General features: G+C 38.1%; 1 protein-coding gene and 1 long non-coding RNA gene across 6 annotated transcripts in view; one reads left to right on the top strand and one right to left on the bottom strand.

The window, feature by feature from the left end:
• The window catches only part of LOC145673397 (uncharacterized), a 345,560-nt gene that overhangs the window by 169,116 nt on the left and 150,283 nt on the right, over positions 1–26,161 (bottom strand). The gene's annotated exons all lie outside the window — the stretch shown is intronic.
• LOC145673396 (uncharacterized) overlaps positions 9,598–26,161 on the top strand; it is a 64,228-nt gene continuing 47,664 nt past the window's right edge. For 4 of the 5 annotated variants that reach the window (XR_014128753.1, XR_014128752.1, XR_014128749.1 and 1 more), the window contains exons 1-2: positions 9,598–10,200; positions 21,730–21,858. This is a non-coding gene — a long non-coding RNA (uncharacterized LOC145673396). The other variant, XR_014128750.1, reaches the window with a different exon arrangement.

Below are 26,161 nucleotides of genomic sequence, written 5' to 3'. Positions count from 1 at the left end.
TTGCATCCACGTTGCAAACGTTCTCCCTATCTTGCATCTCTCCTTTATATACACCAGCTACCTAGATCTTGCACCACATCTGTTACACATCCAGCGCACGTATACACTCCCTTGCTACTTGCACGACTATCCGTTTTTTCCCAATCTTTTTCTATCATTTTTCTCCAATACCCTCCCGCCCACCTTTTCCGTCGCGTATCTTACCAACATTGTTTTTCCTCATCCATTCTTCCTCTCCCTCAGCACACTGTTTATTTGTACTGCGATGGTTCTGGCCAGGGCTTGCATCTTGGAACAGCCTTCTACGATTCCTCTCTTCAGCGATGTTTCAGCTTTAAACTGCCCCATTATATCTCTACTTTTCTCACTGAAGCTTATGCCTTCTTCATCCTCTACAGCATCAGTATACATCTGTATGTATCGCCACTGATTCTAAATCTCTCCTCCAATCTCTACAATCTTCCCCCTGGACTTCCAAATCTTCCTTGGTTCTTTATGAAATCCGTTTTCTTCTATACCGTCGGACTTCCCTCAACTATACTACTTGCTTAATTTGGTCCAAAGGTCATCTCAACATCCTTGGGAATTCTCTAGCTGATGCCGCAGCCCATTTCGGAGCCCTGCACGGCACTCCCATAGATCTTTCACTCTCGCCTATTGACCTTTTCCCACGACTTATTACACTTCATTATCAACGCTGGACTGCTCATGTACGAAGACACGTTGGTACTGGCACCATCCTTGTACTCTCCGCTCTCCATCTTGGTCCATTCAACATCCTTTCTCTCCCTCCAACCTCCATTTTCTGCTCCGTAACAGACTTCATATTCTGTAAACTCCCCAACGCTTATATCTTCTCCGAAAACGTACTACTCCACTTTGTAACTGTGGTCTCGATACAGGCTCCATCGATCATCTCATTTTCTCTTGCCCTATTAATCAACAGTATCGCTCGCCATTTTTCTCTATTCTTCATAAATTTCACGGTTCTGGTCCTTTTAATGTAGATTCGTTCATTTTCACCTTATTCCCACCTGTTCTTACTTCCTATTTTCTTTATTTACAAAGATCTACGTTATTTAGTATCTTATAAGCAGCTTTAAAGATTCATCTCATCATCTGTTTCTTTTGATAACACCGTCTATAACACTAGTTAACAAATTTGAACTTTTTGTTTGTTACATGAGAAAAATCACCTGATCTTAAAGGAACTTTTTGCGCTGAATTCGAATATGCACTCGGTTTCTCTCCATCACGTACAGTTTTCCCGTAACAGAGGGATTTTCGGGAAATTCCCTCAAAAATTTCCCTTTTTCAGATATTTTATTCCCCTAGCTCCTGTCCCCTTACATATAGTAACATAGAAATTATACCTAAGTATACCTTGATTTATATTTAATAAACCCTAAAAGTTTCGTAAAAATCGCTTTGTTCTTTCTAGAGAAATAAATATATTTGTATGTATACTGTGTGCACTGTTTATTGCACCTGATAGTAATGCTTTCAGATCTCCTGAGTTGGGGTAAAAACGATTTGCTTTATTACTACAAACACAGACATAAAAATGAATATTTACAATAGTCAAAAACACACATGTATTGCTCTCTGTAAATATCTCCAACGTATATTTTTTTAAACGTACAGTATATGTATATCTTAATACATATATATACAATTCTCCAAGTTTTTTCGTTTTGTTCATGAAATGGTTATCAATATTTGTTATCAAATGTAACAGAATGCAAAAGAAAGAAAGAATGGAATACAGACTCATTGTTGACAACAATGAACTAATGCAGTCTGAATTTTCCACTACGGTATCGTTTCCCCCCTCCCCCCGCGCATTTCTTTCTTTCTTGTGTTCTTGACACCTGGTGAGGGAGTTTTGTACATTTTTATATTGACGTGTGGTTTAACACTGCTTCACTTTCAAAGTTGTCTTTCCTGCTAAGAGTGCTTTCATGTTTGATCTTAACGGCATTATACCCAACTAAGACCAGAAGTTTAGTTTGTGATCAGTACAATGGCGTCAAGAGGACGGCGTTCGTGTGTTAACTCACCAAATAGTTTTTGTTATGTGTGTGGCCAGTTTGTAGTTAAAGGACAGTGTAGATCCATTACGCCATCGGTGAAACTAGCATATTATATATATTTCGGATGTCGTGTGGGAGATCAGGACAAAACTTGGGCACCCAACATAATTTGTGCGTCGTGCTACGTCACTTTACTTGCATGGGCCAAAGAAAAACGGAGGTTCATGAAATTTGCTGTACCAATGGTGTGGAGAGAACCCACCAACCATCTGGATGATTGTTATTTTTGTCTCACAGTAGTTAAGGGACATTCTAAAAAAAGCAAATACACAATAAGTTATCCCAACGTTAAATCCGCAATTAGACCTATTCCGCACGGGGATGAACTTCCACTTCCCCCTACCAACTGGGAAGAGATATGGCCAAAAGACTCTGATGATGATCATGACCTTGATGAAACATCGACATCAACATGTACATCCAAGGATCCAACGTTTATCCCTGACTGTGTTCGCGAGCCACATTTCATCCGGCAATGTGAACTTAATGACCCAGTCCGTGATTTGCACCTGACAAAACAAGAGGCGGAACTTCTGGGATCAAGGCTCCAGCAGTGGAACTTATTGGATGCAGAAACGTACATATCAGTGTACAGGAAAAGGCATGTTCAATTTTCAAGCTATTTCTCAATGCAAGATAATGTGTGCGTATGTACGGATATAAATGGGTTGATGGCGGAGCTAGGAATTCCTTACGTTCCAGAAGAATAGAGGTTATTTATCGACGCGTCAAAGGTCAGCCTTAAAGCTGTCCTTTTACATAATGGAAATAAAAAACCTTCTATACCACTTGCGCACTCAGTGAAGATTAAGGAACCCTATGACACCATGTCAACTTCGCTAAATCTTATAAATTACAAGGACCATTGTTGGCAAATATGTTGTGATCTCAAGGTAGTTGGTATTTTATTAGGACTGCAGTGCGGTTACACGAAGTACCAATGTTTTTTATGTTTATGGGATAGCCGAGCTGATGGCAAACATTATGAAGTGAAGGAATGGGAACCTAGAGTGAATTACGTACCTGGAGAATGCAACGTCAAATACGCTCCTTTGGTAGATCCTAATAAGATATTACTACCGCCACTTCATATCAAGTTAGGACTTATGAAAAACTTTGTCAAAGCCATGGACACATCTGGTGAAGGTTTCAAGTATTTGCGAGATAAGTTCCCTAATCTGAGTGATGCTAAGATTTCAGCGGGAGTGTTTATTGGTCCCCAAATTAGGAAATTAATGCTTGATGATAGCTTTGACAGCAAGTTAAACAGTGCTGAGCTAACTGCCTGGACAGCATTTAAATGTGTTGTGCGCAACTTTCTGGGCAATAACAAAGCTGAGAGTTACACAGAAATCGTACAGGACATGATACAGAAATACAAAGAGTTGGGTTGTAGGATGTCTTTAAAAATCCACTTTTTGCACTCCCACCTCAGCTTCTTTCCTGCTAACCTAGGTGCTCTCAGCGACGAACAGGGGGAAAGATTCCACCAAGATATAATGGCAATGGAGAAAAGGTACCAGGGACGATGGGATCCTTCAATGATGGGGGACTATTGTTGGGGTCTTGTTAGAGAATGCAACATTTCTTACAAAAGAAGGAAGTAGTGTACGTTTTTGTAACCCAATGGAAGTTTCATATATTGTGATAGTTTTGATTGTCTTTTCATGACCTTTTGGTACATTTGTATTATTGTTTATTGTAAATTGTCACACTTGTAAATTATATTGTATTATATTTTATATATGTGTTTGTGGTAATAAAGCAAAACGTTTTACCTCAACTTAAGAGATCTGAAAACATTACTATAAGGTGCAATAAACAGTACACACAGTATACATACAAACATATTTATTTCTCTAGAAAGAATAAAGCGATTATTACGAAACTTGGAGGGTTTGTTAAATATGAATCAAAGTATACTAAGGGATAATTTCTATGTTAGTATATGCAAGAGGACAAGATCTTGGGGTGTAAAATAAACGAAAAGGGAAATTTTTGAGGGATTTTCCCGAAAATCCCTCTGTTACGGGAAAATCGTACGTGATGGAGAAAAACCGAGTGCATATTCGAATTCAGCGCAAAAAGTTCCTTTAAGAACAGGTATTTCCTTTTATGTAACAAAACCTTTGTTAACTTTTGTTATATAGAAACAAGCAGTAGTGATTTAATGTGATATTTGTCTATTAAAACGTAGTTTTGCAGTTTTGTTTACGTCGTGTGAAAATGAGAAGTAGGCATTTTTACGAGAGTGGTTTCGCGCGTGGTACTGTGTAGTCGAGTGATTACATAATTGCGAGTGAAGTGCTGAGTGTTATTAATTGGCGTGTTTCCTTAATTTGTTCTACTAGTGACAGTGATACATATCATTCATATTACACATTATATGATATAGGGAAGTGTTAATTATGGCTGAACAATCGGGAGGAGACCCTCCTCCTGCACATTCCATGGTCACGGACCCTCCCACAGACACTACATTTGCTGATTCTGCAATCCCTATAGCGACAGAGGTCACCGTTGAAACTATACCACCGGTGAATCTGTACCAAAACCATCACTTTCCTGATTTCGTAGTGCATGTGACATCTGATCATTCTTCTAATACCAATCCAAATATTGGACGAAAACACCCCTTAAGTCTGGGTAGATTACTATTTCACAATAAGGTTCCAGGAATAAAATCCTTTCAACCTACGGGACGAAATCTAATTAAAGTGCTTTTTTATACCGGACAGCAAGCTAATGACTTTCTGACTAACCCCATTCTACGAGGAAACGGATGGAAAGCATACTACCAACCTACGCCACACATTCCGTTGGCGTGATCACAGGGGTGGACACTGACATAACGGATGCCGAACTCAAAACAGATATAAAAAGTAGGGCAGAAATAACGCATATCCGCCGCATTCATCGCCGGCACGATAATGAGTTCGTCCCCACCACCACAGTGGTACTTACTTTTGCCTCTCAAAATCTGCCAGAGGAATGCTCGCTCTACTATTCGAAATTCCGAGTAGCAACGTATATCCCCTCAGTCAAACAGTGCAGGGGGGTGTTTCCGCCTGGGACACCGAAAAGTTGGGTGCCGCTCCAAACAAACTATATGCGCTAAATGTGGAGATTCACATGATACTAACAATTGCACCAAGCCACTTTGCTGCATTAATTGTCACGGACCGCATGCAGCCACTGAACGCACCTGCCCGACCCGGAAACGACATGAGCGCATTAATCAACTCATGGTATTGGAAAAATTATCTTATAACGAAGCGCAAAAACGAGTACCTCCATTGCAGCGCTTATCTCCTAACCCTTCCTCGGGTGTACCTACCTCTAATTTCTACTCCCCACTCCTTGCATTAGCTCAGCAGCTCACACCCGAGCGCCAGCCAATTCCTTCCTCTTCCACGAAAGTTAACAACCTTTCTTACCACTATTCTCCCAAACCCCAAAGACCTCCTTCTCGTAAAGAAATAGAACTCCCCGACGAACATCGCCACGTTCTTTCTCCAAAACGACGACGACCTACTGGACATGATTCTATCCAATCGGCTTCACAGAAAAAATCGTTTATTCCAACCTCAACCAATTACTCTTCCTCAGAAGAACGTGCCTTACTAGATTCTACAGGATCCTCTCCGGTTAGACGAACTCGCACGTTCAGAGGAGATACCTTGTACACCGGCTCTTCGAAGCCAGTTTGGAACCAAGAACGTGATACTAGTCATGCCAAGAAACAAGAACTATTACAGGAATTGCATCAGTTAACTCCCAAACTTCAGTCCGACACCCAGCCACTTACCGCATTAGATTTACAGGAGCTACTACTACGAATTATTCGCTTTCTGGAACATATCCAAGAATGACTCAGTTGCAGCAGTTAAGAATACTACAATGGAATCTCCAACAATTTCGTGGCAAGGAGGTGTTTTTATCGCAAATATGCCGCTTTTTTTACTCCGGCTATCATACTGTTACAAGAAACCTGGACCCGCCTTGAAGACAACTTAAGAATTCCTGGATACCGAGTTTATCACCGTCCTCGGGATGACCACTACGGAGGGATCGCCTTGGGTATCCACACCTCCTTACCGGCTCGTGTTATATCAACACTTCCACCAACCGGCTCAACCAAAATACAAGTGCTCGGAGTGCTGTGTGCTGGACTCACTTTTATCAACATCTACGCCCCACCAGACAGCCCTCCTACAACTCATTACTGGCAACAATTATTTACTTCAATCCAAGGTCCCTGTGTTATTGGGAGTGATCCGAAATGTAAAAGTGTAAAATGGGGCAATCGTTACACCAACGTAGCTGCTCGGAACCTTCTCGCTGCTATGGACCATACAACTCACCTCATTGCAAATGATGGGACTGCTACTCGCCTCCCGAACCTTAATGGTTATCCCAGTGCGCCTGACATCACCATCCTCAGTTCTGCTCTGTATGCAAACCATAGTTGGAGTGTCTATGGATATACAGGTGGCAGCGATCATTTTCCTATTATAACTACACTTGAAGGAGTTACTCTTCCGAGAACGCCCAAGGCTCACCTCTCGCCATATGCTCCAACCGTTTCTCGCATTCCTCAATCATACAATCGTACAACATACCAGAATGCGACCGACGAACTTTTCCGGTATTTTTCAGTACAAGTCACTCCTATCAACACCTCTTCTTTCATACATATTATAGAAGCAGCAGCATCAGAAGCCTCCCCATCTACTTCTCAAATTCCTGGCCAGACTCGAACCCAAGCATCCCGTTCCCATTTTCCTTGGTGGAACAGACGTTGCTAACAACTCCTAAATGATAGTAAACAGAAGCAAAAGGCATTTTTTAACGAAAAGAGTCAACAAACATATGTACTCTATCGCCAGTCCCAAGCGATGTATAAACGATACATCCAACAATGTCGCAAACAACACTGGCAACAATTTTGTGGCACGCTCCACCCACAGGCTACTTCGTCTTCTATCTGGACGTTTATACAGAACCAAATTTCAGGATCTCCTCCACGCGCAGTTCCTACTGACAGTCCACCGTCTTGGATTGATGAATTTCATCGCCTTCTCACGCCTCCAGAACCACTGAATGACAGACGAACTATACAACCTCTTCTTGATCCGGAGTGTGATTCACCAATCTACAAGAATATCACCATCCAAGAATTGAATCTGGTGTTAACTGCTCGGCGATCCACAGCTCCTGGGAGAGATCAGATTAGATATCAACACTTGTACGACCTATCTCCATATGGTCCATCTGTACTTCTTCAAATCTACTCTCAGATATGGAGGACAGGACATATTCCATCTTCATGGAAAGATTTAGCGGTAGTCCCTATACTTAAACCACACAAACCTATCGGGTTGGCTCAGAGTTATCGTCCGATTACTCTTATTTCATGCGTCGTGAAAGTTTTTGAGAAGATCATTCTCTCTAAATTGAACTGGAACTTGGAATATTATTCAGTCTTCCCACCCACATTAACTGGTTACCGGAAAGGCATGTCATCTTTGGGCTCGGTTGCTGCTCTTCTTCTCGATATCTGGAACACATTCCAACATCGACAGTATTTGATTGCCGTTAAACTTGATCTGGAACATGCATATGACTCTATCATTCTCGATCGCCTCATCACTCATATGGCACAACTCCACCTTCCTACACCTTTTCTCCGATATACTCATAATTGGTTGGTACAACGTCGCATCTGCGTCAAATACCATAACAGATATTCTTCTTATCGTTCAACATCATTGGGTATTCCTCAAGGCTCTAGTCTCTGTCCCACTTTATTTAATATATACACACTCTCTCTCCATCAACGACTTAGACAAATGGTTCGTATTCAACAATACTGTGACGACATGTTGTTATATGTCAAAACTTCCAACATAGTGGACGGGATACGCATTTTGCACGACGCTCTCTTAGAATTTCACCCCTGGACCTCTGAAAACGGCATGTCAGTCAACTGGGCGAAGTCTTCTTGCACTCTCTTCACCCGTAAACGTTTTCAACCTCCCATCCATCTCACGGTAAATAACACTCTTTTACCAGTTACACCTACTTTACAATATCTTGGTTTTCATCTCGATTCTAAACTAAATTGGAAGCATCATCTCAAAACAATAGCACTTAAAGTCCAACCTTATTTTAAGTTGCTGTCTTGCATTAGCCACAAGGGTTGAGGAACAGATATATCCTCCCTGCAACAAGTCAGTACTCAATGTGTGGATGCAAAACTTCAATATGGCGGAATATTACTTTCTCCATTACCCAAACGGATCAGCGAACATGACATCCGTCTTCAAGCCACAACACAGCGAATTATATTCCGACAATCAAAGACGGCACCTTCCTCCGCACTTTTAGAAGAAGCTGGAATAATTCCTTTCCCAGTGAAAACATATTTTATGGCTAAAAAATTCCTCCTGCAACGCATATGCTGCACCTCCTCCCTATTATTACCAAAATTACAATTCCTATACAATAGCAACGTTCATACCAGACTTCCATATTATAAACAGCTACTTTGGATATATCGAGCATTCGTTAGTATTCATAACTGGCTCAATCAATTACATCGATGACCGAAATTACCATGTTATACCGCACAATACAATACTCTTCTACTTTCTCCCACACTTGAGCAACCGGTGGTCTCTTTCAAACGTCTTCGATCCAATCAGCCTCAGATAGTGCGCCATCTCTGGGAACACTACATTCAATCTCATCACTCAAATACCATTTTAATTTACACGGATGCTTCTAAACAGCATACCGAACATGGATCTGTGGTTGGAGCAGGAATTTATATACCAGCGCTTAATTACGCAGAGACTCACAGACTTCCACCGAATACATCAATCTATTTAGCAGAAAGCTGGGCAATTCGCACGGCATTGAAAGTCGCCCTACAACGAAAACTACCTAACGTGGGAATTTGTAGTGATAGCCTTAGTGCGTTACAAGGAATATGTAGAACCCCATGGGCATCTGCCAATACATGGTTACACATCAATATTCGCCAACAGCTTCGAATATTACATAATAATCATCAAGTGGTTACGTTAATTCATACGCCCTCACACTGCGACATCCCCGGGAACGAAGTTAGCGATATCCTGAGCAGATATGCAACACAACATGGCACACCGATAGATCTCCGGCTCCCAGCATCTTCTTTCGCCGAGATGCTGCTACAGAAACGGCAAACCGAATGAAGAACCTACCAACAACAACAATGATCAGGACCAGGAATTTATTATTGGCAACTAGAACCGACTCCCACCACGAGAAAATGGAAGGCCCCTCATAATTGGACAAGAAAACATCATTGTTTATATTTTCGCCTTCGTCTACATACTGCTCAGGCTCCCATCCAGCAATATAAACAGCAGCAGCGCCCCTCACGCTTGTGTTATTGTGGACTAACTGAAGGTTCTATTGACCACCTGACCTTTCAGTGCTCTCTAATGCCTGGCTACCGTCCGATACTCAACACAGTCATTCATTCTGTTTATTTCACAAGCCCCGTAACAGTGTCTTTCTTACTAGCTAACAAAAACCACCTTGTTCTGTATCATCTGCTTCAATATTACATAGTGAAGAACTACGATTTGTAATGGTGTCAAAGTGATCAACAGTGCAGTGCTCATGTTATTCATCGCATTTTGTAATATATAGTTTCTTCGACATAGTTAGTGTTCCACATGAAGTGATTGTTTCTATTGTGTTTGTTTATTTTGTTCCCAAATTGATCCTGGACCATTCATCTCTACAAGTATAGATACCCATTTAACCGTCTGTATTGCTCAGCGGACGAGTTCCTGGAGCATCAAAACATTGAGAGAGAGAGAACCTTTGTTAACTAGTGTAATTGCCGGGAGAGCGATCTTCTCCACATTTATAGCACATACTGGTGAAAAACCTGGTGCGCCCATAAAAACACTGATAATAGTGAGACAAGACAAGACAAGAGCGATCTTCGCTAAGGCAAATTGAAACCGCAGAAGAAGAAGAAGAAGAAGAATGACAAAAGAAAAAAAAAATTCACTCGAGGAGATGGTTCTACCGAAAAAATTTATAGGTAAAATACGATGTAAAACACTTTTTGTAAAAGAAGAGTGTGAATATACAGTAAATAATTGCGGCGGTTATAGTTAAGGAGCCGTACTTCCCATTTAGGGAAGGACGAGAAACGCCACACTTTCAGGAATTATTCATTGACTATCTAGCATGTTAAAAAGTAGGTAATAGACTGAGTTCTTGCCCTTGTACTTAGGGTGTTTAGGTAGTGCAACAGTAAGATGTATCCTCGTGCACGGGAGATGAGAAGTAGCTGTTCTTAACTATTACCGAAAGACAAAGCTGTACCCTAACCTCTGACCTAAAGTAACCCAAACTAACCTAACCTACCTAAACAATAGAAAAATACAGAAAATATAGCAAGAAAGTACAAAATTTAAGCAAAATATTCTGGCCCCCCAGTACCAAAAATATGCCATACTTTTTATGCCTATGTGTACACTGTATTAATACTGAGGCCTGCTGAAGTCATTCTGAATGTAGAAATTAAGCTCCTCATTTAGTGCACGCTCTGTTAATAGAAATACAAAGCTGTACCCGAACCTGGAAATGTAAGAAATATGTGCAAATTTGGTTGAACCGTCTGCACGAGTAATGCCTGTCTTTCTTTTAACAGAGCATCAGGGGCGTACGCAAGTGGTGGGTCTTGGGGGTCCGAATCCTCCGAAATCCCGACTTTTTTGTAAATGTAGTCTACTTTTAGGGGCAATTTTAGAAATTTTCATGTAATTTTGCCTCAAATTGTATTTGGACCCCCCGAAACGCTTTAGACCCTCCCGAAATAAATTCCTGCGTACGTACCTGCAGAGCATGCACTAAATGAAGAGCCTCTTTACTACTGTCAGAATGGCTTCAGCAGGTCTCAGTACCAATACAGTGTGTATTTTCTGTATTTTTCTATTCTTTAGGTAGGATAGGTTAGTTTTGATTTGGTTTAGGTCAGAGGTTAGGGTGCAGCTTTGTATTTCTTTTTTTTAACAGAGCATGCACAAAATGAGGAGCTTCATTACTACTTTCAGAATGACTTCAGCAGGTATCAGTATCAAAACAGCGTACACATATGGCATAAAAACTACTGGGGGGGGGGGGCAGAATATTTTGCTTATATTTTGTACATTCGTGCTATATTTTCTGTACTTTTTTTATGGTTTAGATAGGTTAGGTTAGGTTTAGGTCAGTCCGGTTTATTTTTGCAGAACATGCACCAAATGAGGAGCTAGTGTATAAACCACGAACCAACTCGTGCTAGGTGGCCACTATGCTATCTCAAGATGTCAGGGCAGAAGTGCAGCATGATATGTTTCAGAACCATTACTCTATTCTTCATATTTATACCCCAAGTAAAACATAAAACATTGTGTACTTGTATATATTTTTTTTTTAGCTAGGTATAATTATTAATGAAAACTCTGGTGTTAGTTTTCAATTTCTTTAAACAATGAACCCATCATCATTCCAGATTTATACTTTGCCAGTTGCTTTACAACAATACTATCTATTGATGGAATTAATTACAAAATTTTATAATATGTATTTTTTAAAAATTTTAAGTAAAATTTTGAATTTGAAGAAACAATTGTGTATTAGCCTATATTATGTTGTACACTCCGCATAAAAAAAAAAGTGATATCTAACGCCGTACACCTAGGCCACCCAATATACATTTTCTTATTCCATAATCGTGTTTTTTAAAGAGACCACTCTCTCTCTTCTCTCCGATACTAAAATTAGCTAAAATAGTAGCGCAATTCTAATTCAAAACTACACATGTGTTAGTATCGATAAAATGAAATAACAAAACCGAGACGAAACAAGATTCATAAGTTGATGTAGGGAGAAACTGAAACACACATAATGAAAAATTGAAACCAATGGATGTCTGTTACACAGAGATTCATATATGAGAGAGAGAGAGAGAGAAAGAGAAAGAAAGAAGAGGAGAGAAGAAGAAAACGAAAAGGGAGAATAGATAAAAATGTGGAATTCAAACGTAGTTATGAAAAGAACCGTTTCCTGAAATGCAACAGTAATATAGAAATGACGTTTGTTTTTACATATTTTTTCAGAACTATTCGAGTATATAGAGGATGCCTTAAACATTCTTTAAGTCACTTTCATAAAGGATAGCATACTTAACTTCCAGTAGAACTATAGATCTCCGAGATAATATCAAAAGTTTAACACATGCTTTGTTTCCGCTTGGTTCGATTGCAAATTCGGTAGTGTTCATTGGAAGTAATGATCCATAATAAATTCTAATAAACCCAGTAGGTCTCGTTCGTCATATAATCCTTTTCAGGCTACTAATGCAAACTGAAAAAAAAAAAAAAAAAAAAGAAAAAGAGAGAAAGAGAAAATTGAATGAGTGCTATTTTACCACTAAATTTCTATGAGCAATACCCCATATTAAAAGTTCAAACTGTATCGTAATGGAAACTTACAAGTATTCGAAAGGAAAAATTTAAATTTCCTCATAGATGTAGCATTTTCGAATTTCAACGTGAATAAAATAAATTGAATTATAGGATGGAAACAAATTTTGTGTCGAACTAGTATAAATAAAAATTCTTTTTCAAATAACCAAAGAGGTTATCATTTTCTAGTCTTTTCGAAAGATTTTTCTGTTCCGAACATCCAGCATCGATTTCATCTCTTGCGGATATATAAGTAATTCACACAGATAGAATGAACATTCTAGAGTTCAAACGGATCATCGTGTCATTCGGATGATGTTGGTTAGGTTATAGATCACCACTGGGTCGAGGATTCAAACCCGTAGTGACCCAGTAATTCGACTGAGACTCGGTAACCCATAGGATAAAAAAGAGATTTCACTTATCCCCTTGTGTTTAAACAGTATTTCTGTCCCTAGAGTACGAAAAATACGACGTCCAAGTTCCTAGTTAATAAGATTTTCCATACCAGGTATATTGGTCTTTTGCTCCGTTTTAATTTTGGAACACGCACACGCAAATGAAATGCATGTGTGTGTGTGAGAGAGAAAGAGGTGGAAAAGTGAAAAATGTAAAGACAGGTTAGGGAAACATCAAGAAAGAGAGAGAGGGGGACGAGTATAAATATGAAACACTTATCATCACAGTGTGTGATATAGAACGCACACACTGTTTACTCGAATTGTCGCCAGTGATGCCTTATAAGTTCTCTAACAGAAGATGAATCTGTGTTTGCAGCCACTATTTTATTCGAAGAAAATCATACTACTTGATGGGGAATCGAACCAATATTTTCCATTTGGAAGTCTAGCACTTTATCACTACACCACCAATCGCTTTACCCAAACTTTAACAAATGGTGTAGTATTTCTGAGAACGATAACACGTAAAGTGTACACTGCAGATCAATGATGTATTTGGAACGTCCTGGTAATTCCCTTGCCCTTTCCCAACCAACATTCGTTAATCGTCTCTACCATGATACAGCTGTTAGCTTCCACATTCTTACGTATTGCTTGTCCAGTATGATGAGTCGATTCTTTATAATCACTTTGTAAAAAGTCAACTATGGTGTGAACAGGATTTGCACCTATGTCAGATAGCTGTATTATTCATAAGGCCGGTTCTTTACCCCGATATTATCATGCCACGTGAAATTACAACCCAAATATTACTTACTTTAGCCCTGATCTTTGGAACTAACCGGCTTCTTCCTGTAAGGTTAATTGCACCAAATTGCACAACGAATTTCATTTATTCGACGGCCTAGAGAGAAATTAGTGCCCACTTTTAAAAGAAAAGCATACAATCGAGGAAAAATTACAGAAATAAAACATATTTTGCAGTAATTTCGTCGTGCTAGTTCAAAAGTACGTGAATAATAATAATAATAATAATAACCTATATTATAAAAATGAAAGTAACTATAGTTGTGGCTCCCAATCAAACCCCTCCCCCTGTGGCTCTTGAACCACCCTACCGATCTCGATCAAATTTTCAACATTGATAATGTTCGGGCCTGGGAAGCTTTCTTATAATTTCGTTTTAAAGGTAGAACTTAGGGGAGGAGGGGAATATACAAAAATGATTAAAGCGTAATAACTCTTGAACCACCAGACCGATCTCTATCAAACTTTCAACATAGATAAGGTTTGGACCTGGGACGACTTTTATCATTTCTGTTTGACGGTGCAACGTATTGGCCATGGAGAGGGATATTATATATATATATATATATATATATATATATATATATATATATAGATAGATAGATATATATATATATAGATATAATGTGTGTGTGTGTGTAAAAAAGATGAAAATGACTGTCTTTGTGACTTCACCACTCTTGAACCAACCGACCGATCTCCATCAAATTATCAATATAAATTTTAGGTTCGGGCGTAAGATGGTATTTACCTATTTACTTTGATGATATAACTTAGGGTTGAGGGGAGGGATTAGTTTAAAGAATAAATAAAACTTGATTACTTTTGAACCAAACGATCAATCTCGATCAAATTTTTAGCATAGATGAGGTTCGGGCCTGAGATGATTTTTTATCATTTTACTTTCACGGGAGCAATTGGAGAGGGGAATGGGAGAAGGAGATTTATATATAAAAATAAATAACACTTAATGACTCTTAAACCACCAAACCAATCTCGATCAAATTTTCAACCTAGATGAAGTTTGAACCTGAGATAGTTTCCGTCATATCACTTTGACGGTGTAAATTAAGGGAGGGAGAGCGACATTTAAAAAAGAACGGAAAATGACCGGTATTAGTGGCGAATCTATAATTTTTGGAGTCGCTGAGATTAACAGTGACACATCTAATGCTGTTTAAATCCAAATTCAGCCCCGCAACTTGGAGGAGGGGGAAACATAAAAATGCCTCTGCAGTGTCATTGTTCATCTTAGCGAGCCGGAAAACTATGAATTCGACACTGATATTGATTATTTCCGACGATTCAGTGAGCTTCTACCGTTTATTAAGCAGATTGTATAAAAATTGATTACGTGTTATTCGATGTCATTATAAAACAGGAGCAGCCTGTAAAACTCAGGAATGACAATGTGAATGACTAAAAGGTTAATTTAAGGTTGACAGCTTAGAGATTTGCGAAATACCTTGTAACTGTAAGTTTAAATCACGTTAAGGTTAAGACTCACGATACTTATGGTTGTTTTAAGTGTACGTTTATCGGTTGACAAATAAATTATTTTCTCGAGTTTTGGCCAGGGAAGAATTCAGATATGTTTGCACTCGAGAACTGTGAAAGTCCTCTCCGTTGGTCTATTGGCTAGTGCTTGTGCTTTTATTGTACGCGTTTCTGGGTTTGATTCCCAGGGAGAGACCAAAATTTAATTTTACAATTCTTCACTTCCATTAATCACCTGTGTCCTCTAGCATAAACAACATACTCATGGGACTTTTTTTTTTTTTTTTTTGGAGAAGTGAATCCTTTGGGGGAAAAGGTGGTGAAGAAATTTTTCCTTCATTTCTTAAAGATTTTGGGATAGGATAGTTTGCCTTTCGGGATTGATTTGTAAAACTTGATTTAGTGCATCCTTCTTTTAGGATTATTATAGAAATCCAGTCCTTTAGTGGAGTTCGAATAAAAGTATAGATAAAACATCAGTGTATAGGTAGTGTAAGTGTATTATTGCTTCAGTACATAATAAATTCACAACTTTTATTTATGAGGAAAGAAATTCCCCTGGACTCCCTCTGAATTTCTCTCAGGTTCTAACTATCATGTGACAAAGAATTTAATCTACTAAGTGCTTTTACACACAATATAATTTCGAAACTTGGGAGCCTAGTGGTATCTTTGTGTCTGTAGTATATAACAGTGCTGGTACTTTATTCTCTTGAACATCTTAATGGCATTTGTCGATTGACTTCAGAGGACTGAGTTCAGCCTGTAAGCAGAAGTTGCCTATAGTTAAAACATATCAGATGCACGGTCTTGTTTAATAAAACCTGCCCCTCTCCCTTTTCTATGTGAAAAGCTCTATATTGTGATTCATATATGCAATTCAAAGATAAAGGCAATCGACTTTATCCAGTTGTATTTTTATTTCAAATGTAAGTATTAAAATGTGCTACACATAGTTGCAAGAGTTTTTTTTTTTTTTTTTTTTTTAAATACTGAACTAAGGTACTTAATATTGGGACTCATATTCTTATGAATTAATGTAAGAAGCGGCCGCATGATTTCTGGCCAATTATTTCATCACTGGTATCTATGATCAATGAGATAACAACAGTGGAAGAAACTTTATTCTGCTCGAACTTGATACTTTGAAAAACTTATGCAAGTAGTTTCGTTATTGAAATACATATTCACTCAAATCAGTTTCAGAAGTAGCATTAATCTTATAATAATGTAATGGCTATAAGAGTTACCCTGAAAATGTATTTTGAGTGTTTTCTTTTTTACGTAATTCAGAGATTTTTTTTTCTGAATTTCACTGGAGTTATAAGGAACCTTCAATTATCAGGCATCCCAATTTAATCGCTCCCCCTCCGCCCCCCCATTGCACCATGATCGTGCATATTTGATTTATAACTCGCTCATAGCGTTGCCCTCGAGACGAATTGTTTGTAAAAGTCTCGTCACGTTTTGTAAATTTATGTACAGTCCGCACCAAAAAACCTGCAACATGAGCATGTAAGTTTATTGGAAAAATGACGAAGTCTTTTGCTCCAAAATAAGTGTGCATGGGAGGACGCCGATGTTTCTTCTGGCGTGGTTCGTGCCACTTAGACGTTATGTTGATTCCCTGGGCTGTAAGGCGTAGTTTCACAATAAACTTTCATGCTCATGTTGCAAGTTTTTTGCTGCAGACTGTACAAAATGTGTCCTCATTTCCATCTTAGTTTCATGTAGAATTTATCAGAATTCTTCTAGGTTACGGTGAGTCCACGAAAGATTGATATAACAACGTTTAAATCATATTTATTATTGAAGTAAATTGTGTAATGACGCGTATCTTTAAACGTTGATAAATATTCTTTATTGTGTTCATACAATCACCTTATTAAATTATATATATACACTAATTATTAATCATATAACACTAAACAGTGTTTGAAATTGAGATGTAACATTTGGGTGAACTAGTCATGCCTACAAGACTCGACAATGTTCTCGCCTCTTCTTGATTCACATCTCACTTCATATTTACGAAAGAAGGAGCGTATTCGTAGATAAGCATACTCTATATTTTTGAAAACGGGAGGTCGTATGTCTACTGAAATTCCTAATGTTTATTGTGAGTACTCTACAATTTGTTTCCTCCGATGATTTTTTTTTTTTTGTCCCGAACTTTGCTTGAATTTGTCCCTATGCATATTTTATAGACTTAAAAATACTAGAGACAGTCACCAGAAAATAATGAGTACACATCCTACATATCCTCTCGTCAAAAACTTCGTAACGAGTCTAATCGACCAATTTTAATTCGTTTTCTTTGCTACAGAGAGCATTTGATCCTTTGTAGTTAGCTTATTCGCAAGTTTTTTTTTCTTCTTCTTTCTTGTTACTTAAAATGTTCTGCAAATAACTTCAATAACTTTTGAAACTGTTTGTCTTCACTTGAGCATATGCGTAAAGTGGTTTATTACAAACAGGACAAAAAGAACTGTGATAGATTAATTACAAGCTATCCGGTTAGAAACACTGCTGCTTGCATTTTAGTTCCAAAATCGGCCGCCCGCAGTCGTTCGCTAGTCAGGTAATAGTAGAGGGCTATACATGTGATGACCAATAACGCCGCGCTGTGGATGCAGTAGGAAGCAAGCGAGTACTGGCCTTGTAAACTCAAGCTCGTAGCAGGAGTAGTGATGGACAGTGGGAATATTCGCGGTGGGAAGGAATTTAAAAAATGGGAATATTCCCGGGTTTTTTCCCTGGCCTATAAATTCCCAAGAAGGAATTTATTTCCATTTCTTTACTTTATCTTCCAAATTATAAGAACCATATGGCTACTTTATTTTAATATATTTTGATTTACTTCTAGGTTTTAAAGAATTTGGAGGTTAAAAATTTTAAAATTCTTTAACGGTACTTTATATAAGTAATAATATGATTTTTTTAAGTTCCATTTCCATTTGCACTAATAAGTAGGTTAATTGTTTAGAATTGGGGGGCCAAAACTAGCAAAAAGTAGGATGATTTACGGAAGAAATGAGTTGATAGTCGTGTTCAAGTAGTCGAGAAAGTATCGAACACATTGTTTTAAATGCAGTAGGGGATTTGTACAAACTGTAAAGGTAAGTGGAAGTGATTTATGTCAGAAAAGAAAGTTAATTGGTGGTAACGAAGATAGAAAACAACGTGCCATGCGGGGCTCTAACCTGCCTCCACTCGCTAACGCTCGCTCTGCAATGCTGTCTGAATTTAACGTTGGTAACGTAATTTAACGTATGAAACCATAAAACAACCGCATCGGAATAGAGTATCGCAAAAAAAAAGTAGGTGCAAAAGCTGGGCTCCAATGCTAAAGAACAGCCAAAATTAGCAAAGTATTAATTTACAAATGATGAAAAGGAACCATTTTGTAAAGTAATTTAGAATTATGTAGAGATGGAGATGAAGTACTATTAATAAACCCTGAACCACCATTAGTAATAGACGTCGGTCTGTCTCCTCTCTCTGACTCGAATTTCTGAAGAAGTACCCGGACCTCTTTTACATGTGAATTAACGTATGGAATTTCGAGAAATAGGTAGAATGAAAGGACGGGTATGGCAATGTTACGTGCTAAAATATAAAGATGAGTAAGTATTTTGCAAATTTTGTAAACATAAATATGTATACGCAAATGTTGATAAATGGTGAGACACGTATCTTCTAGCATTTACCCAATCTAATTGGTTTATAACATTTATAAATTTAATGGGTTTATAATATCAGTAATAGAGTCAAGTTGAGCAAATCCACTTACATATAAATTTAAACTGTTACTATATAATTTTTTCACACATATTTAATTAATATAACATATTGTAAATAAATATACATTTATGCGTACTCTAAATGTAATAAAGTGTTAATAAAGTAACATAGTACCGTTCAGAATATACATTTTAAAGAATCCTCTGTGGACAACAGTAATAATATGCTGTGATATAAAAATTATTTCAACTTTGGAATCATAATATAGTAATAGAATGCAATTTTCTTTCTGATTGTACATAAATTCCCGGATAAATTCCCATTTTGGAAATCTTCCCGGGAATATTCCCGAAAAATATCTTCCCGGGAATTTACCCATCGCTAAGCAGGAGCAGAGAAGTCATCGAATGTCTCTAGCTTCGTACTTCGTACTTGGGAGTGTACACGGTATCAATTGGTGCAGTAAATTGAATTCGAGCGAAGAAATATTGTGGGCCCAGCAATGGCTGGATGAGTTGTTCATTCCATTGCGCGGGAATTGTCCGTTAGAGGTCGCGGTGGCTCAGTGGTAGAGCGCTCACCTGTGGCACGTGGGGTACCTGTTTCGAACTCGTCTTCCACGAAATGCTGCTTGTGGACAAACACTGTACGTGAGTTTTCACGAGGTTCTCCCGTTTCCACTCACTTGTGTCATTTCACCATTATTATCCATCTCATCATCACCGTCTTAGCCTCAGTAAGTAATCTTAGGCCGTTAAACTAAAAAGTGCCCGTTGTGTATTTTTAAGGGACTAAAAAATTCAAAATTATTTTCCAGCTCGTAATACCGCGAAAAAGTTGCAAATCGGGGATTCTAAAATGGAGTAAAAAATAAATAAAACCGGTTTATTTCTTCCGGTCATGCATGTGCTCTAAAGTGTGCCGAAATTTAAAAAAAAAATCTCATTTCAACGATAATGTTCTACCTTACGTGTCAATATTTAAATGTAATAGCTGGTCGAATCTTACTCTAACTGATAACGATTTAGAAAATGAGAATTATTCATATCGGTCAAGGTATTCAGCTCGCGCAACGACTGTCAATTCTAAGAAATTCGGCACTCGTTGTAACTCGCTCGGGTCAATCAGAATGATGCTGTCAAGTTCAACCATGCGTAACTTCGCCCATAAATCAGATTTCAAGGTATCTTCAGCTAAGAATGAGTGAAAACCGAGATCTTCAATTATTCAGCATGACTTTCTTGGACTCACGACTCTTCACACAGCAATTTAGTTTGGTCAATAAAAAAGTGTCTATATATTACTAATGGTCTAAAATAATTTGTTTTTAAACATTTAAACTTGTATTCAGTAAAGAAATGAAAGTTGTTAGTAGTTTTTTCCTTGAACTGTGATGCGCCTTTATTTGTAAATTTGTTTTCAAAATGTCATTAACTTTGAAGCCAATGCGCGACTAGAGATGTTGATGGATTTAAATAATTTTTAAACATTATTTTCTGTGGTTCTAATACATAATAATTTGAGCTATTACATTCCGGAAGAGACTAATTTAAAAATGTTAAAAATTATCGTAGAAATGTGATTTTTTTTTTCAAATTATTATGCGCGACCAGAAGATTTAAATCTTTTTTTGTCTCCTCAGTTCGCAATTTTCTGCGGAATTACGATTTGAAAAAATGGAATTTGCGGCCCACCCTATTGTGCATTAATGTTGACATCACTTGTCCGAGAAAATACGTCAGCTCGTCTTTGGATATCAGCAACATACGCGTCCGCGCTTGGACATCCGCACTAGATGAGCTGCGGTTGTTTCATTATAGATTAGAATCAATATCGCACTCGAGTTGTCTGTTACGAATTCGTGACAATATTCAATACAGTCCATTTGAATATTGTCACGAAAGGACCAGTTGGAGTGATGAAATGCGCAGCATCGTATTTAGTAGTGACATCCAATTATACCCCGACACAAATGGCGTTCGTTTATGGATGCAATGTCGATTGGGTGAACGGAAGGGAACGTTGAGAAAGGTAGTCCAGAATACATCCAGAATAACATCCAGCTTGTTCTGGCGCCTTTCCTCCACCATTAGGAAAATGTGGTCTTTGAGTAGGACAGTTTTCGTTCACACGTTCGCATTATCTGAGGAGTGTTTCAGTCCATGCATCAACTCCTAGCCTGCACGGTTACCTGACCTGTTCCGATTTAATATTTATCGATTGGACGACATTTGAGTCTACATCAGCGTATAATCCAGTGACAAGCCTTGACCAATTGTGCTAATAGATAAATGGAACGTGAAATCCCATTTTCCAAGTTGACACCCGAAACCCTTATAACTATCTCCATGCGAGAGTACAGGTCTACGTTGTAGGTGGAAGAGGATACACAAACTACAGTCATATATTTTACTTTTTTGGTACATCGTGTATATTATGCCCATTACAGTTGGATCGTGTTCAAATGGACCTGTATCTCGCACACCTTACACTGTGTGTGTATCATTCATCTGTGACGATAGGTACTCATGCCCATAGGATTCCATGGGTATTCATTTTTAATTTTCTACAAATGTATATCTGCCATGTCATTTATGTATTTTATTATTGACAGTGAAAGTTTATGTCTTCTTTAGTAACTAATGATACGTGTGTTGTTATTTGTAGGGTGTTCCACAGATGAGGCTTGTAGTAAGAGCGAGTTGGGCCTTTAGTAAGATATTGGAAATGCATCCTCTGTGTACACCGGAAATGAAAGAATACTACTTCAGGTTGTTGACTCATCCTTTAGAATCGGTATGTTCTTTCTTTATTTTTTCTTTCTTTCTTAAGGTTGATGTTATATTCTAGTTACTAGAGACGTAAGAATCCTTTATTTCCCAGTGATATGATAGAGTTGGGGACAAAATAAACAAATCGGATTACTATCCGTTAGTAGTAGGGGCCGGCGTATATTGCGTCGAGTCAGCAAAAATTTCTCGATTCTGATTGGCTGAGAGAGGTCACGTGACGTTAAGCCCCGCCCACGCGGGAAATTCAAATTTTCAGGTCACGTGGTATGACGTCATGAGTCACCCTGCGGGGAAATCCCTCACTAATTTGTTCCCTTTTACGGGTAAGATGTGTGATTCTGATTGGTTGATAGCTGTCACGTGATTTTAGACCCTGCGATATTTGAAAATTCGTTCCCTTTTACGGGTAAGATGAATCCTTTGGTACCCCAATGCTAGAGGTCACGTGATCTTAAGCCCTGGGATTTTTAAAATTCGTTCCCTTTTTATGGGTAAGATGAGTCCTTTGGTACCTCGATGCTGATTGGCCGACAGAGGTCACGTGATCTTAGACCCGCCACACACCCCATGAGTGAAATATAGAGCAATATGTCGGTGATCACCCTAGACCTGGTTTTTTTTAATGGTTATCCTTAAAGTTCCCATGAAGGGTTCAACCTCCTCCTTAAATAACCCTTTTTTTGGTATCATGATATTGTACTGAAGTTTACCTTAAATATTATCGTTCTCTTTGACAGATAAGATGATTACCAGCTTTCTTACCTTGATGGAGATCCTGTCCTTGAATTAGTAGCCTATGTCTCTGGAAGTAACAATGGTGAAAGAGGGGTGTCGCTTGTAGATTTCTTATAACACATTGTTGTGAGTTTAAGCGATTTTTTAAACGCTCAGTAAGCGCTTCAATTATGGAAACAGTGTTGCCAGATTTTTTTCTTACCGAATCTGCTCCGGTTCTTTTCGAAACGGTTCCGCAGAGTGCAAGAAATTTTAAACGAAAAAATTTTTCGAACTAAAAAATTTCAAAACTAAAAAATTTTCAAACAAAAAATTTTCGAACTAAAAAATTTGAAACAAAAATTTTTAAAAAAAAATTTAAACTAAAAACTTTCGAACTAAATTTTCAAATCAAAAAATTTTCGAACCCAAAAAAAATTCGAACTAAAAAAATTAAAAATTTTTCGAAAAATATTTTAAACTAAAAACTTTCGAACTAAATTTTCAAATCAAAATTTTTCGAACTAAAAATTTTAAAAAAAATTTCGAACCAATTTTTAAAAATAAGTTTCGTACTAAAGATGTAAACCACATTTGAAAATTTTCAAATTAAAAATTTTTTCGAACTAAATTAAAAATCAAATTTTGGACACTAAAAAATTCTTTAATTATTTTTTCGAACAAAATCATGTAAACCAAATCTTGAATATATTTTTCACCTTAAATTTTCAAGATTACCATTTATTTGAAAACAAGTGTTCAGGGTTTCAAGAAATAATAAAACATATTTTTTTCAACTTGTTGTATTTAACGAAAAGTATGTGGTCTTCCTATACATGTTTATTAACATAATAAATACAGGATCTAGTTAATGAATATATTGGACGCGTCATCATCTTCGAATCTTGTAGCCGTATCCTGGAAAGAAAAAGAAGAAACGATGGATTAATTTAAGAATTTCTTTTTTTTCTGAAACAATAAAAATGAGTCAATATTGATAAGAGAGAAATAAAACTTACTCGTAAATGATGGATCTGTTTAGGTTCATCTTCCTCCTCGGGTACAGGATCACTGCATTTTTTTTTCACCGATGGATGTTTATGAACTTTTTCTGGGTACTGCATTTTTCTTGGTGTTGCAGCTTTATGGTCAAGGTTCCTCCTTCGGTACGAGATGACTACATTTCTTCCACTGATGGTGTTGGTGGTGATTTATGAACTCTTGTGGGTACTTCATTTTCTTCTTGGTGTTGCTGCTTTGTGGTTAAGGAGTGGAAAAAAGGAAAAGGAAAAAAGAAATGGCGGCCTTATTGGGTATTTACAGTTTTTTCTTCTTCATCTTCTTTTTCCAGTTCCATCTTCTGTTTTTTAACGTACCCGTACGGAACCGTATCATAAGAATTGATTTCTTTAAATCGACGTTTTGTGTACTGGATACTGTACATTTTTTCTTCCTTTCGTGTGACGATGGTATGGTCTTTGGTCCTGCATATCTTATGGGGGATAGTGATGGTGACTTGTCCACGGCATTGATTTGTAATCATTTCTTTTAGCGTATTGAAATTTAATTGTTGTCCTGCATTGTAATTTAATGTAAATCCTCTAATTTTGCATATGTAACTGGTGACGTTGGTATCCGGATTGTATATTTCTAGGCTGTAATTTTTTGGTCCTCCACTGACAAATGTCTTGATGTATGCTCGTGGTCCGTAAGACTCCATCTCATTCGATAAGCATCCCAAGTACGTTGAAGGTTCAATGGTTGGCTCCCCGGGCTTCTCCGTAAATATTACAGAATCCGTGTCGAAATATAAAACACGTTCCTGCAACATTTCCAGGTACTTGTACAGTTCCAGACGTGCCTGACATGTTGTAAATGCACCTAACACGACATTGGTGTTTCGGTTTTGAACAGGCACATGTTCATTGTACTCCCAGAACGCATACAACATCGTATCATTGATGGGTACAATTTGATGGAGTTTAATGTCGGGGGAAGTGAGTTTTTCATAAAATTCTTCCGGCCGATCAATAATTGTGGTCTGGCTAAAGTTTGATCTTTGGCAAAGCTTTCCCCATAATGAGTTCAAACAGAGCTTAGATAAACTTCTTCGTGCAGGATTATTTTCAATTTTGGACCGATCCAATGCAATACCTTCACGCTCCAGGACGGTTTGTATGAATTTTGATTTGTCTTCTTCGGTCACACAGGAACTAGGCCAGCCAGACGCTTCCATTTTTGATTTTAAAAATGTATTGATATATTCCGTGAACAAGCCACCTGTTTTCGTGATGGGATCATATTGTTCAATGTCATAATCCCAAATTTCAAAAATTTCCACTGGTTGATATCCTAATTCTACTGCTTTCTGGATTTCATATGATACCCATGTTCCAGTGAGGCATCGCTCCTGATCGTTGTGCGTACACGTTGCTGTAGGGTCTGGGTTCATTTCTTCGGCACACGCAGCACACAGTGGAAAGAGTAGTTTCTTGTTACATCGGTAAGGCAGGAGACCATGATAAAGATGGCGACTTGGTAATATCGTCATTTTGATTAGACCATTGACTTTATTTATTGGTGGTATATTTTCATCACCCTGTAGATAAATTCTAGGATGGCCTACCGGGTATTTAGCACACTTATTTACATAAGGATAAAGCGAGACAATATCGTAATATTTTATTACTTCCCCCGCTTTTTCATCGACTTGGTGGTACAATTTCACGCAATTGGTCCTTCCTCCAAAAAAGCTATCTCTTGGATTTAAAGGTCTGCGGTTCATGTACGGGTGATTCTTCAGATACGTCGCCATTGCAGGATTTTGTTTTAAGAACTGATTAAATTCGCACTCCCACATTTCATGTACAATGTAGCCCAATTCACGCAGTCTTGCATTTTTTCTTTGCGTTCGTTCATAACGGAATTCCATGGTGTCTTCTGGATTGCTGTAGATGGGCTGATTACGGCCTGTAGTAAAACATACTTTACACCCGTGGTAAAAGCAGCCGGCATGCTCGTAGACGTGCTCCTCTAACGTCTCAGGATCTTGGTAGTAGCCATCAACATGGAATCCCGCAATAAACACTTCTTTTTGTCGGGCCGCATGTAAGATTTGTTTTTCTTCGGTTTTTTCAATGTAGGCCAGCCATTGCATTGCAGCGATCGATTGGGTACTTCTCCATCGATAGCCATGTGCCGGTAGAATTCCAATGGTATTGGGTTTAAGGAAATTCCGGCGGAATACTAAATTAGAAGCACTGGCAATCGTGATCGTCTCCAAGAAGGGATTCACTTTGGTTTCTGTTTCAAATGACGTCATAAACGAAACGCATGCTTGTCGCAGTACATTGACATCTTGAATACAATACTTGAGAATTTCTTTCTGGAAATCAAACGTATCATTACGATGATCGTTGTACCACTGCATGAACTTGTTCCTGTCTTCGACGGCCATTTCATCTGCACCATAATACTTTGTTTCCGGAAGTGGTCCAATATACGATTGATTCTCCTTGGTGTTGAAGAAATGCGGGAAGTAGCCTTTGGTTGCGGGTAAATTGAACGCTTTTGACAATTTACTTAATGCCATA

Source organism: Thermobia domestica, chromosome 16 (genome assembly GCF_964235325.1).
Source record: "Thermobia domestica chromosome 16, izTheDome1.hap1.1, whole genome shotgun sequence".
In the NCBI taxonomy this organism is placed as follows: Eukaryota; Metazoa; Arthropoda; class Insecta; order Zygentoma; family Lepismatidae; genus Thermobia; species Thermobia domestica.
This window is presented reverse-complemented; position numbering and strand designations above follow the sequence as displayed.